The sequence below is a fragment of the Acinonyx jubatus genome, chromosome D2, assembly GCF_027475565.1.
Source record: "Acinonyx jubatus isolate Ajub_Pintada_27869175 chromosome D2, VMU_Ajub_asm_v1.0, whole genome shotgun sequence".
Classification (NCBI taxonomy): Eukaryota; Metazoa; Chordata; class Mammalia; order Carnivora; family Felidae; genus Acinonyx; species Acinonyx jubatus.
This window is the reverse complement of record NC_069393.1, coordinates 41,996,943-42,012,243: the sequence shown is the minus strand read 5'-3', so window position 1 is coordinate 42,012,243 and position 15,301 is coordinate 41,996,943. Positions and strand designations below refer to the sequence as shown.

General features: G+C 42.9%; 1 pseudogene; it reads right to left on the bottom strand.

Annotated features, from left to right (window-relative positions):
• The window catches only part of LOC113600205 (60S ribosomal protein L31-like), a 254,519-nt pseudogene extending 246,451 nt beyond the window's left edge, over positions 1-8,068 (bottom strand).
• Between the last annotated feature and the right edge of the window lie 7,233 nt (positions 8,069-15,301).

Genomic DNA, 15,301 nt, shown 5'->3' with positions numbered 1-15,301 from the left:
TATTGGAAGTCCTAGCCCCAGCAATCAGAAAACACAAAGAATTAAAAGGCACCCAAATCAGCAAGGAGGAAGTCAAACTTTCATTCTTCTCAGATGACATGATACTCTATAAGGAAATCCAAAAAGATTCCACCAAAAAGCTACTTGAACTGATTCATGAATTCAGCAAAGTTGCAGGATAAAAAAATCAATGCACAGAAATCAGTTGCATTTCTATACACCAATTATGAATAGGCACAAAGAGAATCAAGGAATCAACCCATTTACAATTGCACCAAAAATCATAAAATACCTAGGAATAAACCTAACCAAAGAGGTGAAAAATCTATACACTGAAAACTATAGAAAGCTTATTAAAGAAACTAAAGAAGACACAAAAAAAAGGAAAAATATCCCATGCTCATGGATTGGAAGAACAAATATTGTTAAAATGTTGATACTACCCAAAGCAATCTACACATTCAATGCAATCCCTATCAAAATAACACCAGCATTCTTCACAGACCTAGAACAAACAATCTTACAATTTGTATGGAACCACAAAAGACCCTGAATAGCCAAAGCAATCTTGAAAAAGAAAAACAAAGCTGGAGGCATCACAATTCCAGACTTCAAGCTGTATTACAAAGCTGTAATCATCAAGACAGTATGGTGCTATCACAAAAACCAACACTCAGATCAATGGAACAGAATAAAGAACCCAGAAATGGACCCATAAATGTATGGCCAACTACTCTTTGACAAAGCAGGAAAGAATATCCAATGGGAAAAAGACAGTCTTTCCAAATGGTTTTGGAAAAACTGGACAATGACATGCAAAAAAATGAATCTGGACCACTTTCTTTCACTATACACAAAAATAAATTCAAAATGGAATAAAGACCTAAACATAAGACAAGAAGTCATCAAAATCCTAGAGGAGAAAGTGGGCAAAAACCTCTTTGACTACAGCTGCAGCAACTTCTTACTGAACCTGTTTCTGGCGACAAGGGAAACAAAAGCAAAAATGAACTATTGGGACCTCATCAAGATAAAAAGCTTCTGCCCAGAAAAGGAAACAATCAGCAAAACTAAAAGGCAACTGATGGAATGGAAGAAGATATTTGCAAATGACATATCAGATAAAGGGTTAGTATCCAAAATCTATAAAGAACTTATCAGGGGCGCCTGGGTGGCTCAGTCGGTTAAGCATCCGACTTCAGCTCAGGTCGTGATCTCACGGTCCGTGAGTTCGAGCCCCACGTCAGGCTCTGTGCTGACGGCTCAGAGCCTGGAGCCTGTTTCAGATTCTGTGTCTCCTTCTCTCTGACCCTCCCCCGTTCATGCTCTGTCTCTCTCTCTCTGTCTCAAAAATAAATAAATGTTAAAAAAAAAAAAAGAACTTATCAAACTCAACACCCAAAAAACAAATAATCCAGTAAAGAAATGGGCAAAAGACATAAATAGACATGTTTCCAAAGAAGATATCCAGATGACTAACAGACACATGAAAATATGCTCAACATCACCCACGATCAGAGAAATCAATGAGACACCACCACAATGAGACACCACCTCCCACCTGTCAGAATGGCTAACATTAATTACTCAGGCAATGACAGATGTTGGCAAGGATGCAGAGAAAGAGGATCTCCTTTGCACCGCTGGTGAGAATGCAAACTGGTGCAGTCACTCTGGAAAACAGTATGGAGGTTCCTCAAAAAATTAAAAACAGAACTATCCTACGACCCAGCAATTGCACTACTAGGTATTTATCCAAGGGAAAAGGGTGTGCTGTTTCAAAGGGGCACATGCATCCCAATATTTATAGAAGTGCTATTGACAATAGCCAAAGTACGGAAAGAGCCCAAATGTCCATCAACAGATGAATGGATAAAGAAGATGTGGTATAGATATACAAGGGAGTATTACTCAGCAATAGGAAACAATGAAATCTTGCATTTGCAACTACGTGGATGGAACTAGGGGGTATTATGCTAAACAAAATCAGTCAGAGAAAGACAAATATCATATGATTTCATGCATATGAGAAATTTAACATAGAAAACAGATGAACATAAGGGAAGGGAAGCAAAAATAGTATAAAAACAGGGAGGGGGACAAAACATAAGAGACTTAAGTATAGAGAACAAACTGAGGTTTGCTGGAGGGGCTATGGGTGGGGGCATGGGCTAAATAGGCAAGGACCATTAAGGAGGACACTTGTTGGGATGAACCCTGGTTATTATATGCAGGGGATGAATCACTAGATTCTACTCCCGAAATCATTAGTGCACTATATGCTAACTAACTTGGATGTAAATTTAAAAAAAAAAAACAGCAATTAAGAGCCTAAATGTCCATCAACTGATGAATGGATAAAGAAGTTGTGGTTTATGTATACAGTGGAGTACTACTTGGCAATGAAAAAGAATGAAATATGGCCTTTTGTAGCAACGTGGATGGAACCGGAGAGTGTTGTGCTAAGTGAAATAAGTCAGGCAGAGAAAGACAGATACCATATGTTTTCACTCCTCTGTGGACCCTGAGAAACTTAACAGAAGACCCTGGGGGAGGGAAGAGGGGGGAAAAGTTACAGAGGGAGGGAGGCAAACCAAAGAGACTCTTAAAAACTGAGAATAAACTGAGGGTTGATGCGGGTGGGAGGGAGGGGAAAGTGGGTGATGGGCATTGAGAAGGGCACCTGTTGGAATGAGCACTGGGTGTTGTATGGAAACCAATTTGACAATAAATTTCATATTAAAACAATTAATTAACAAACAAACAAATACTTGCTAAGAATGTTGAACAAATGCATCTTCTTCCTCAGCTTATTTCACAACTTAGCAAACAGCACCAATCACAGATAGTTAGGGGAACAAAAGCCATGAATGTCATCCCTGATACAACTTTCTCCATCGTCCCTTACCCATGAGCCATCATCAAGGTTTTTATATTTTACTTGAAAAAAATTATACCTAAAGTCTAACTACAGCCGACCATCTCTACATTCATTAGCAGACTCCTGGAGTCACAAAATAGCCAACTCATGCACTTCCTCTCTTGCCACCCTCCACACCACCTCCTATTCATTAGCCAAATATATCATTGCCTCTTCTAATTCATCAATTGTCTCCCACTGCTCCTAAGAGAAAGTCTACATCCTCAGGAGACTCATGAGGCTCAACCTCTCTAGCCTTATCAGGTGTGTTTTCCTTTTGTTCCCTCTGCTCTCTCCAACTACTTGGGATGTGTAGCCATCCCAGGGCTCTCAGAATCCTCAAGATCCTCCCACATACTGGTGACTCCATCTGAAATGCTCCCCTCCTGACACCTTTGCCTGATTGTTTCCTGGTCATCCTTCATGTCACAACTGAAATGCCACTTCATTTGGGAGATCTTTCTCATCCTTCCCAGGCCAGGTAAGTGAGATTATCAGATACTCATAAGACCTCGTACTTTCCCTTTACTACATTTACCACAACCATCTTCAAATAGTTCACTCTTGCATTTATGTAATCTCTTTCTCTTACCCTAAAATGTAATCCCAAGTCCATTTAGGCACTATAGTCCATTGGTTAGGAACATAGGCTCGAGAGCTAGACCTCTGAGTTTGATCACCAGTTCTGCTGATTACTGGTGATGTGGCCACCAACAACTCACTCAAATTTTCCCTTTCTCAGTTTTCTTATGTGTAAAATGAATTAAGATGTAACGATACCTTTCTCAGAGTGTTATGTGGGTTCAAGGCACTAACTCATCTAAGGCAAATAGGATATGCCTAATATTAATATGGTAAATGCTCAAAAATATTACCAATTATTATTGTTTCCTGTAGTAACAGGAAATACAAGGGATTTAACTCCAACATATAATAGCCACTCATTAAATATAACTAGTATGAAAAAGAATAAATCTTGAAGACTTGAAGAATGACACCCGTGAGAGAGGACAACAAACAACAACAACAAAAGCAATTAAAAATATTTATCTGTATAAAACCCAGAAAAAGATATAAATAACCTATCTGCAAAAAACTTACCAAACATATGAGGGACATAAAATAAACACTTGAATAAATGAAGAAATATGCTGTATTGGATGATTCAGTGTTGTTGATATCAATTAGTAAGAGAGAAAAATGTATAAAAATGTACAGGCAAATATATGAATTGGATCATGGGATGCCATAATAAACATAGATCACTTGTCCAGGGAAATGAATGCAGAACTCTTCACAAAGGCGATAATCCTTGAAGAGTATACAGAGTTCTGAAGAATTGGGACAGAACAGCATTTTGGAATAACAACAGAGCTGAAATGCAATGGAACAAGAGGTCTGAGTTGGAAAGGTTTTTAAAGGTCATCAATTCAGCCAGTGAGTAATAGAGAACCTAAATACAATTGGCTTAAACACAAAGTATATATACTATTTTACATAATGAAAAACGCAAAGAAGGTGATCCCCAGCTAAACACTGTTAGGGCCTACCACTCTCCTGACTTTGCCCACATGGTCTCAGGACGGCTGTAGTTCTTCAAACATCAAGCTTCCCAACATCATGAAAGGTGGGAAGAAAGAAGCATTTTTTTTTTCAAACCACTCTCCCTTCTTATGACAGGAAAACCTTTCCCACAAACTCCCCAGTGAATTACCACTTGTGTCCCATTGCTCAGAACCGTTCACATGCTATTCTACTTCCTGTTGCTACTTAATCAACCACCCCAAAACACAGCGACATAGAACAACAATCATTTTCTTTTGCTCTCAGATTGTGTGGATCAGGAACTGTGACAGGGCACTGCTCTCTGACATATGGTGCCCCAGCTTGGAAGACCATATTGGCTGGGGATGATCTGAAGAGCTAGGGGCTCACTTGGAAGCTTCTGCACTCCCCTGCTTGACACCTGGGTTGGGAAGACTCAAAGTTTGGGCTGGACTGGGAGTGTTGACCGGCACACCCACATATATCTTCGCTATGTGACTCAAGCTTCCTCACTGAGTAATAGAGGAATTCCAAGAGGCAGAATTCAGATAAAAATGTTACCAGAGAGTAGAATGTATCCTACATGGTCTTTTATGACCTGAGCTCAGATGCCACATCATGTCACTACCTCAAAATTCTGCTTGTTGAAATGGTCACAACTCCCCAGGCACAAGAGGAGAGAACATAAACCTTACCACTTGATGGGAGGCATGTCAAGGAATTTGAACTTACTTTTTATACTAACCCCTAAACCAACTCTGATGGGTTTGGTTTCACAACAAAGAGCACCCTCCGGAGTCATTGGATCTGTCCTCTACGGCACCACCAACTCAAAGCATCAACCCCCTTTTCAAATACCCCTTCTTGAATGGCCAACCAGCCTTCAACGACAGGGAGTTCCTTCTCTTCCTAAAATAATCATTTTACATTTGGACACTTGCTTTAGAAAAATCAGTCCGTATCCCAAGCAAAATATTTTGCCTCGTGTTAGGCCATTTTGGTCTGAGCTGAGGATGGGAAATGTGGAAATGTAGGAAGGGGAGATAAAATTATGAGTTGCTTGATGAGGGTCAAAAGATCATCAAAGGGTTTGGACATTCAAGACTTGTGGCTTGGTGGACTCTATGGTCCTTTGTCTCTGTCAAAACCACATTGTCCAGCAACCAGATACATTTTAAATAAATTGGTCTGGGTTTCATTCACTTGCCATCAGCACTGCACTTAAGATGTGGCCTTTGAAAAGGCCATCAGTCCCTCCTGGAATCCATTCAGTGCAAGGAGCTGTCAGATTTCCTAGCAAGATCTGGATCAGGCAGGGGAGACATACCAGGAGTAAGCTTCCCTCCTCAATTTTCCTTCTAAGTGATTCCTCAGGCATTTGAAGATGTAGAAGTAAGAGCAAAGTCTTACCTGCGTGTCCTGCAGACAGCTCTTACGGCATGCATCCCAAGCAGAATTCATTATTCCCATCACTGAAACTTGCTCAGACTTCAGTGTTTGTAATCACAGTCAGAGGCATCGCTTTCTAGCTGGTAGCTAAGCCAGAAATTCTGGGTTAGTTCTTAAATTCTCCCTCTCTCCTTACCTGCCAACATTTAATCTTTCACTAAATCTTGCCCAGACTGCCTCAGCAATGTTCCTTCTCCATCCCTGTATTTACGGGTTGGTTCAGGGCATCACTGTCTCCTTGCAGGGCTCTTGCTATGACTTCAGGCCTGGCCTCCTCCTTCCCTGTCCCTCCACTCTGCTGCCAGAGGAATCCAAGATCATTTCTCCCCCATGGACCTCTGCCTTCCCCCCCCCCCCCACCTCATGCCTGCAAGATTAAGCCCCAACTCTTTAGCTCTTTCCACAAAACCCTTGATAGATGGCCTGGCCAAAACCTATGTGACCAGTCTCATCTCCTGACACCCCCAACTCATGGGCCTTCTCACCATTTATCAAATATGCCAGATTTCCAATTATTGCCTTTAGATAAAGCTGTTTATTATCTCTGCCTGAAAATATACATTACCTCTTCTTTACTTTGCACCAGGCTACAATTTACAGATCTAAACATCCCCTTCTTTGCTTTAATTATTGTTATTATAATTATATTCAGAATTTATTGAGCACATACTGTTGTCCAGACTGCTTCAGCAACATTTCTTCTCCATTCCTGCATTTAATGGTTGGTTCAGGGCATCACCGTCTCCTTGCAGGGCTCTTGTTATGACTTCAGGCCTGGCCTCCCTCCTCCCGGGCCTGCCCCTCCACTCTGCTGCCAGAGGAGTCCAAGCATCATACGTGGAATATTTCATTTAACATTTACAACAAGGCTATGGGTTATGCAGATGAAGAGCTGAGACTCCGAGAGGTCTGCTTGCTCAGGATCCCACAGCTGGAATCCTGAAGCCCGTGCTCGTAACCATCTGCAAATCCCACTGGGGGCAAATCCAGGGAGCACTTCCTGATGATCTCAGCCACAAATGTCCACAACTCTGTTATAGGGCTTACCATGAAGTATTTATATAGGTTTCAGCTTGTTTGGATACTAATTCAGACAAAGTAACAGTTCAGAAACACACATACTTCTAGGACAATCAAGAAAACTTGAATACTAATTTCATATTTGATGATACTAAGGAATCATTGTTCATTATTGGTACTGTGGTTATGTTTTTAAAAGTCACTGTCACCTAGAGATATACTTGACTATTTAGAGATGAAGTGATATGAAGTCAAGGTTGCCTGAGAGGACAGTATATAGGGGAAGGTAGGTAACATCTTTTGGTATTATGGTGGTAACTATTAAAAATAGGAGATGTATACGTGGAGTGTCATTCAATTATTTATTCTACTCTGTGTATGTTTGAAATTCTCTAGAATAAAAATATTCTGTATATTCTGTATATTCTCAAAAAAATGAGCTTATATGTTCATTCCCCTGCCTTTGGATAGATAGAGGACATTTGAGTTTTAGTCAGCTTTGAATCTATAGCAGTAACAGAATTGAAACTCAGCTAATGTTTCTTGAGGGATGAGGCAGTAACTATGCAGGTCACTTCCAAAGGCACAGAGCAATGTTGCCTATCCCCCATACTATCTGGCTGCAGACCAATGACACCATGGCCACCAGCATTACCGATGGGCTCCCTGGGAGAGCAGAGGCCAGGTGCTAGAGTTGAACATGCAGCTCCCATCCCAGCTTCCTTGAGTCTAACCTGTTTCCACACCGATCTGGTCCTCTTGAGTTCCTGCATTTCCCTTGGAAACCAGATTGGCTACCTGTGATTCCTAGATGCCCTCAGGAGCTGTGGCTTGCATTGCTCTAAGTGCTTTCCTTGCTTTTCTAAGGCCATCTTTGGTTCCCAGCCAGGTCCAGCTGGCCCCACAGTTTGATAAGAAAGGGATTTGGGGGGCGCCTGGGTGGCTCAGTCGGTTGGGCAGCCGACTTCGGCTCAGATCACGATCTCACGGTCCGTGAGTTCGAGCCCCACGACGGGCTCTGTGCTGACCGCTCAGAGCCTGGAGCCTGTTTCAGATTCTGTGTCTCCCTCTCTCTCTGACCCTCCCCCGTTCATGCTCTGTCTCTCTCTGTCTCAAAAATAAATAAACGTTAAAAAAAAATTTTTTTTTAAAAAGAAAGGGATTTGGCTTCAGCCCTTAAAATATGACTGTTAGCCTCCTCCCCGTATCTTGTTTTGATTACTGGTCCTATTCTGGATGGGAGTAATTTAAGGCTGGGCAAGTTTTCTATGGAGTGACACAAATTTGTATGCAAAAGACAGAGATAGCATTTCAGGGAATGGATTCATTCAATACCTCTGGCCCCCACTCCTGCCTCTTCCTACAGGTACCTTTGTCAGATGGTCACAGCCTGCCGAACTAGTGTGAGTACCTTCCAAGGCCCACAGATCAAGGGGAGCACAAGGCAGCTTTAGCATTGCTCTAACTGTGAGAGGTCAGGCTTTTGCTATGTTCAAGTCACCATGCCCCATGGTCACCAACAGATGCCCTGGAGAGTGAGGCTGAGGCCCTCCCTGCTTGGGGTAACAGGGGAACAGGAGAGGGGGCAGGGGCCGTAGTGAGCAGACATGCTGGGGCCAGAGAGTGAGGTATTGCTCCAATCCATCAGTCTCTGGGGAGCCTCACAACAACCCCCAAAGCAGGAGGAGACAGCCTGATGGGAGAGAGACCACAGCAAACCAAGGAGCACTGAAATCAGGCGCACAAACCCCAGGCCAGCAAGATGTTTTTAGGGGCGTCCATTGTTTGAAGCTCCCTCCTCCTGGATGCTGGGGAAAGAACACACACCCTGGCTGTATCTGGTCCAAATCTGCATCTGAACGAGGTGGGCAGCAGCTCAGAAATGCCTAAAGTAGAGGCACATGCAGGGGAGGGTGTTCTAGAAACAACATGGTACATAGGGGTGAGGTAGAGGCTGTGAAACACCACCAGGTCCCTTCAGGAATGGACTTATTCTCCCAACTGCTGGGAGTGCTACCACCAAATTCCTTCAGCTGTCCTCTTCCAGGAGGGACTCGCAGGAAGGAGGCCTTCTTGGGCAGGCCATGCCCCCTTCCCAGAGCAGCCCATATCGAGCAATGAGGCACACAGTGGTATAAAGTCTCAGTGCTATCTCCCCAAGTGGGGACAGCTCTGAAGACTCATCCCATCTTCCCATCTCCTTGTAGAGTGAGCTGAGGTTTCCACTGAGACTCTATCCAGATCAACCCACCTTTCCACCCAATCCTGCTCCCCTTCTTCCCTTCCTTCCTTCTCTTCCCTCCCCATCTCTTCCGTTCCTTCCCTCACCTTCTCTCCCTTCTCTCCTCCCTTCCTTCCCTCTCTTCCCTCCCCTTTCCTCCACTTCCCTTCTCTCCCTTTCCCTCCACATCTCTTCCCTCCCTGCCCTCCCTAAGCCCCCCATCCCCTTCCTCCCCTGTCTCCCCTTGTCTCCCTTCCCTTCCCTTCTCTTCCCCAGGTACTAATCCCAAAGCACTCCCTAATAAGCCTTCTGAGTTCACCATTCCCATTCTACACGTCCCCCTGTCCCCTGTGTGCCAAAGACTGTGAACAGAGCAGGTGACAGAGAGTGGCAAAATACAACCCACACCTTTCCAGAAGCTCATGGTCCACACATCTGTATGGGCTTGATTGTCCGGTGCAGAACACAGCATGATGGCTAAGAATAAAGCTTTAGAGTGAGACAGACTTGATCTCAAATACCATCTCTGCCATTTACTAGCTGAGTAATTTTGGAAAACTCATTTAACCTTTCTATACTTCAATTTTCTCAACTGTAAAATGTCAATAATAACACCAGCTAAACCGGTTGTCATAGGGATTAAATGAGATGTGTGTATAAAAAGTCTGTTATAGCATTTGGGCCTATAAACAATGTTACACAACCAAAAATTGAAGTACACTAAGGGAGAAAGCCATGTAGACAAGGGAGGTTTAACTCCTTTTCTTTTTCTTTTTTTAAGATTTTTTGAGAGAGAGAGAGAGAGAGCAAGAGTACACATGCATGAGCGGGGGAGGGGGCAGAGGGAACGAAAGAGTGAGAAAGAGAGAAAGAATCTTAAGCAGGCTTCATGCTCAGTACGGAGTCCAATGCAGGGCTCGATTCCACAACCCTGGGATCATGACCTGGGCTGAAATCAAGAGTCAGGTGCTCAACCGACTGAGCCACCCAAGCGCCCCAAGGAAGGTTTAATTCTGTCAGAAACAGAAAAGAAAGACTTCTCAGAGGCAGGGAAGACTGATTGGGAAGTGCATTTGTTTATGCAGACATGTAGAGCAAGACATGACAGGGATTCTGGGCTAGAACGCCAGTGGGCCGTTCATGATACAGCTTCTCTCAATCTGCCATTACAACCCATGACAGTACAGAAAAATGGCAGAAATATGTAACAAGGGGTTCCAGGAGTCAGCCGGTCTGAGAAGAATGCCCAGTAAACACACTTTGCAGAGGTGAGCATCATCTGAGGGCCAGGTATGCCCTGCCTTCCCTCAGCCTGGAAAGAAGTTCCTGTGGATAAAGAGAAGTGTGATAGAGGAGACACACACTCAGAAGGTGCTCAGCTGCCAGTGACAGGAAACCCCACTGAAGGCCTTCAAGGCTAAGGAAATGTGTTCTCACAAGACAGTGGTCCACGCATGAGGCTCCATCCTGGTTCTGCTGTGGCCCTGGCTTTGCCTCCTCCCTGTCTTGGCTTAGACCTCATGATGCCCCCTGATGGCCACAAGACAGCTTCAGTAACTCCAAGTGCCATGTCCAGACATGGCAGAGTCCATATAATAGGAAAGGGGCTGTCTCTTCCTTGTGCTTCTTTAAAAAGAGAGAGAGAGAAAGAGAGAGAGAGGAGCAGAGGGGAGGGGAGGGGAGGGGAGGGAAGGGAAGGGAAGGGAAGGGAAGGGAAGAGAAGAGAAGAGAAGAGAAGAGAAGAGAAGAGAAGAGAAGAGAAAAGAAAAGAAAACAAAACAAAACAAAAGAAAAGAAAACAAAAGAAAACAAAAGGAACTTTTCCTGGGAGTTCCCTGCATCTGACTGGTCAACTATGCTTCTCGTCCAAGCCATCACTGATAGTAGTAACTTACCATATGTGCATATAATATTTTTCCCCTTACTTTTTCACGTCTTCATATACTAAGCTAGCTCATTCTTTTTTAACAGTCGCACAGGCCTTCATTAAGGGAATGAAACCAAAATGACTAATACAGACAAACTGAAACCCACCTTCCCGGGGCAGAGGATTGAGTCTATCTTCCCTAAAACACAGACTTCAGGAAGAAGGCGAACACTCTTACAAAAGCAGGAACCTGGGAATCAGAAAGACACTGGTTTAAAAAAAAAAAAAAAGCTAGGGGCGCCTGGGTGGCTCAGTCGGTTAAGCGTCCGACTTCAGCTCAGGTCACGATCTCGCGGTCCTCGAGTTCGAGCCCCATGTCGGGCTCTGGGCTGATGGCTCAGAGCCTGGAGCCTGCTTCCGATTCTGTGTCTCCCTCTCTCTCTGCCCCTCCCCCGTTCATGCTCTGTCTCTCTCTGTCCCAAAAATAAATAAATGTTAAAAAAAAACATTAAAAAAAAAAGCTAGCTCAATATACAAAAATGTGGAAAGTTAAGGAAGAAGTGTTATATACGATACATGATAAGTTACCATTTATGTAAAACACAAACAAAACTCTGTATCTGTGTGTGTATAAGTATACAGATGTATGTGTGTGTGTGTGTGTGTGTGTGTCTCCATAGCAAAGGATGGAGTAAAGCCTTGAATGTCAAGCAAAGGAGTTCAGACGTGAAGAATCATAAAATAAGAAGGAAACCACTAAAAAACAGAGCTGAGCTTTCAATTAGTTGGTGTGGAAAGTTGTACAGGGTAAACTGAGGTAATTAAGGCATGAGTCAAGGCAAGTGAAGGTTGTGAGGGCACCGTATGGTGGTAGTGAGGGTTGATGAGACACGGCAGAATTTTCAGAGGAGAGATCTGGAGTGATTTGGTAACTACATATAACCAGGGGAAAAAACTGACATTATAATAATAACTGACATTAACTGAAAGTGCTTACTTTATGCTTGATAGCATTGGAAGATACTAGATGATAGATAGAGAAATAGATACTCATTCAAACCTTACTCAGATTTCTAGACATAAGTACTATTTTTGTCTCCATTTTACAAATGAGGAGACTGAGGTGCAAATAAATTAAGCAACTTGCTCAAGGTCACAGCTAAGGAATGGAGTTAGGGGATCATGTCAATTGAGCTGGAGCATTTGCAAACTGAGGAATTTTTCCTTGAAGGGAAGAGGGGAGATGGAAAGGCAGCTCTCCCAGGACTCTTCCAGCAAGTGCCCTATATCCAGGAGTTTTGCTTATTCATTTATTCATGTATGTATTTATTCCTTATAACTGAAATATTCTTAAACTATATCCTGCTTCCCAACTGTGTGTCTTTCTGAAGTACGTGCAATGCGAACTTCAGAGTGAATTTTCAAGTGTGATCCTTTTTAAGTCGTTTGTGTGGTCTAAATCAGTTCCTCCTTCACGTCCCGGTCAGCTCCTCTTTCACTGTACAACTCCTCTGTGTTTCCGGCCTTGAAGCTTGTTTTGCTCTCTTTGGATGGTGGATGCTGTTTCCCTTGGGCTCTCACATGCTTCTCAGGGGAGCCAGGCTGTTTCTTTCCCAAGGCCATTCAATGTTACCAGCATCAGGGTAACAAGGAGCCCCACCATCTTGACTGCAGTGGTCTGACCCAAACTGCCTTACAGCTAGATCAGAAACAGCACCCTGCCTCCTACCCCACCTCCCATGACCCACCCCACCCTTACTCCCACTCCCCATTTCCCATGCCCCACCCCACCCTTACTGCCACTCTCCACTTCCCATGCCCCACCCCTACCCTCACTCACACTCCCCACTTCCCATGCCCCACCCTCACTCCCACTCCCCACTCAATACCTCCCAGTCTCCGCCCTCCCCGCCCTTAGGGTCCCTGGACAGGAGTCCTGATAGAGCCAGTCAAAGGCAGGTTCCATGTTAGCCATTTCAACTACTTCCTTACTAATAGCTTCCATTCCTTTGTCATATTATATCTGAGTGGCAAGACCCCAGTCCAGAATCCAGTCTAACAGGGCCTGAGTACAGCTGAGGGGATCCTACAGGCAACACAATGCTGACAGAACCACACATTTCTAGGTCCTGCCTCTCTGGGGTCCTTGGTGCTGCCTGGCTGTCCTGTTTCCTGAGTCGAAATGCCTGTTTTCTGAGTCAAAAAGAGAAGGAGCAAAATTTAGTAGCAAATTCTTTAAATATATATGTGTCTGCTATTAAAAATGAAGAGGGGTGCCTGGGTGGCTCAGTCAGATAAGCATCCAACTTTGGCTCAGGTCTTGATCTCAGGTTTCATAAGTTGGAGCCCTTTGTGGTGCTCTGTATTGACAGCTCAGAGCCTGGAGCCTGCTTCAGATTCTGTGTCTCCCTCTCACTCTGCCCCACCCACTCGTGCTCTGTATCTCTCTCAAATTAAATGAACATTTACAAAAATGAAGAGTATAACTAAGTTAATTATTAACTTAAGGAGATTTTTTTTTAATTTATTGATTTAAATTCAAGTTAGTTAACACATAGTATAGTACTGGTTTCAGGAGTAGAACCCAGTGATTCATCAGTCATATATGACACCCAGTGCTCATCGAAACAAGTGCCCTCCTTAATGCCCATCACCCATTTAGCCCTTCCCCCCACCTACCTCCCCTCCAGCAACCTTCAAATAGCTCTCTATAGTTAAGATTCTCTTATGGTTTGCCACTCTCTCTCTTTTTCTCTTAGTTTTCCTTCCCTTACCCTATGTTCATCTGTTTTGTTTCTTAAAGTCCACATATGAGTGAAATCATATGGTATTTGTCTCTTTCTGACTTAATTTGCTTCACATAATACACTCTAGTTCCATCCTTCTTGTTGCAAATGGCAAAATTTCATTCTTTTTGATCGCTGAGTAGTATTCCATTGTGTTTGTGTGTGTGTGTGTGTGTGTGTGTGTGTGTATATATGCAAACACATCTTCTTTATCCATTCATCAGTCGATAAATATTTGGGCTCTTTCCATAATTTGGCTATTGTGACAAAAAAATGGAAGAACATTCCATGCTCATGGATTGGAAGAACAAATACTGTTAAAATATTGATATTACTCGAAGCAATCTACACATTCAGTGCAATCCCTATCAAAATAACACCAGCATTCTTCACAGAGCTAGAACAAACAATCCTAAAATTTTTATGGAACCACAAAAGTCTGAATAGCCAAAGTAATGTTGAAATAGAAAACCAAAGCTGGAGGCATCACAATCCCAGAATTCAAGCTGTATTAGAAAGCTATAATCATCAACACAGCATGGTACTGGCACAAAAACAGACACTCAGATCAATGGAACAGAATAGAAAACTCAGAAATGAACCCACAAATGTATGGCCAACTAATCTTTGACAAAGCGGGAAAGAATATCCAATGGAAAAAAAGACAGTCTCTTCAGCAAATAATGTTGGGAAAACTGGACAGCAATATGCAGAAAAATGAACCTCCACCACTTTCTTACATCATACACACAAATAAACTCAAAATGGATGAAAGATCTAAATGTGAGATGGGAAACTACCAAAATCCTAGAGAAGAAAACAGGCAGCAACGTCTCTTTAACCTCTGCCACAGCAACTTCTTACTAGACATGTCTCTGGAGGCAAGGGAAATAAAAATAAAAATGAACTACTGGGACCTCATAAAGATAAAAAGATTCTGCACAGTGAAAGAAACAATCAACAAAACTAAAGGGCAGCCAACAGAATGGGAGAAGACATTTGCAAATGACATATCAGATAAAGGGTTAGTATCCAAAATCTATAAAGAACTTATCAAATTCAACACCCTCCAAAAAAAAATAATAATAATCCAGTGAAGAAATGAACAGAAGAAATGAATAGACAATTTTCCAAAGAAGATATCCAGATGGCTAACAGACACATGAAAATATGGTCAACATCACTCATCATCAGAGAAATAAAAACCACAATGAGATACCACCTCACACCCGTCAGAATGGCTAACATTAACAACTCAGGAAACAGCAGATGTTGGAGAGGATGCAGAGAAAGGGGATCCCTTTTGCACAGTTGGTGGGAATGCAAACTAGTGCAGCCACTCTGGAAAACAGTATGGAGGTTCCTCGAAAAAATTAAAAATAGAACTACCCTACAACCTAGCAATTGCACTACTAGGTATTATCCAAAGGATACAAAAATGCAATTTGAAGTGGCATATGCACCCCAATGTTTATAACTTAAAGAGATTTTTA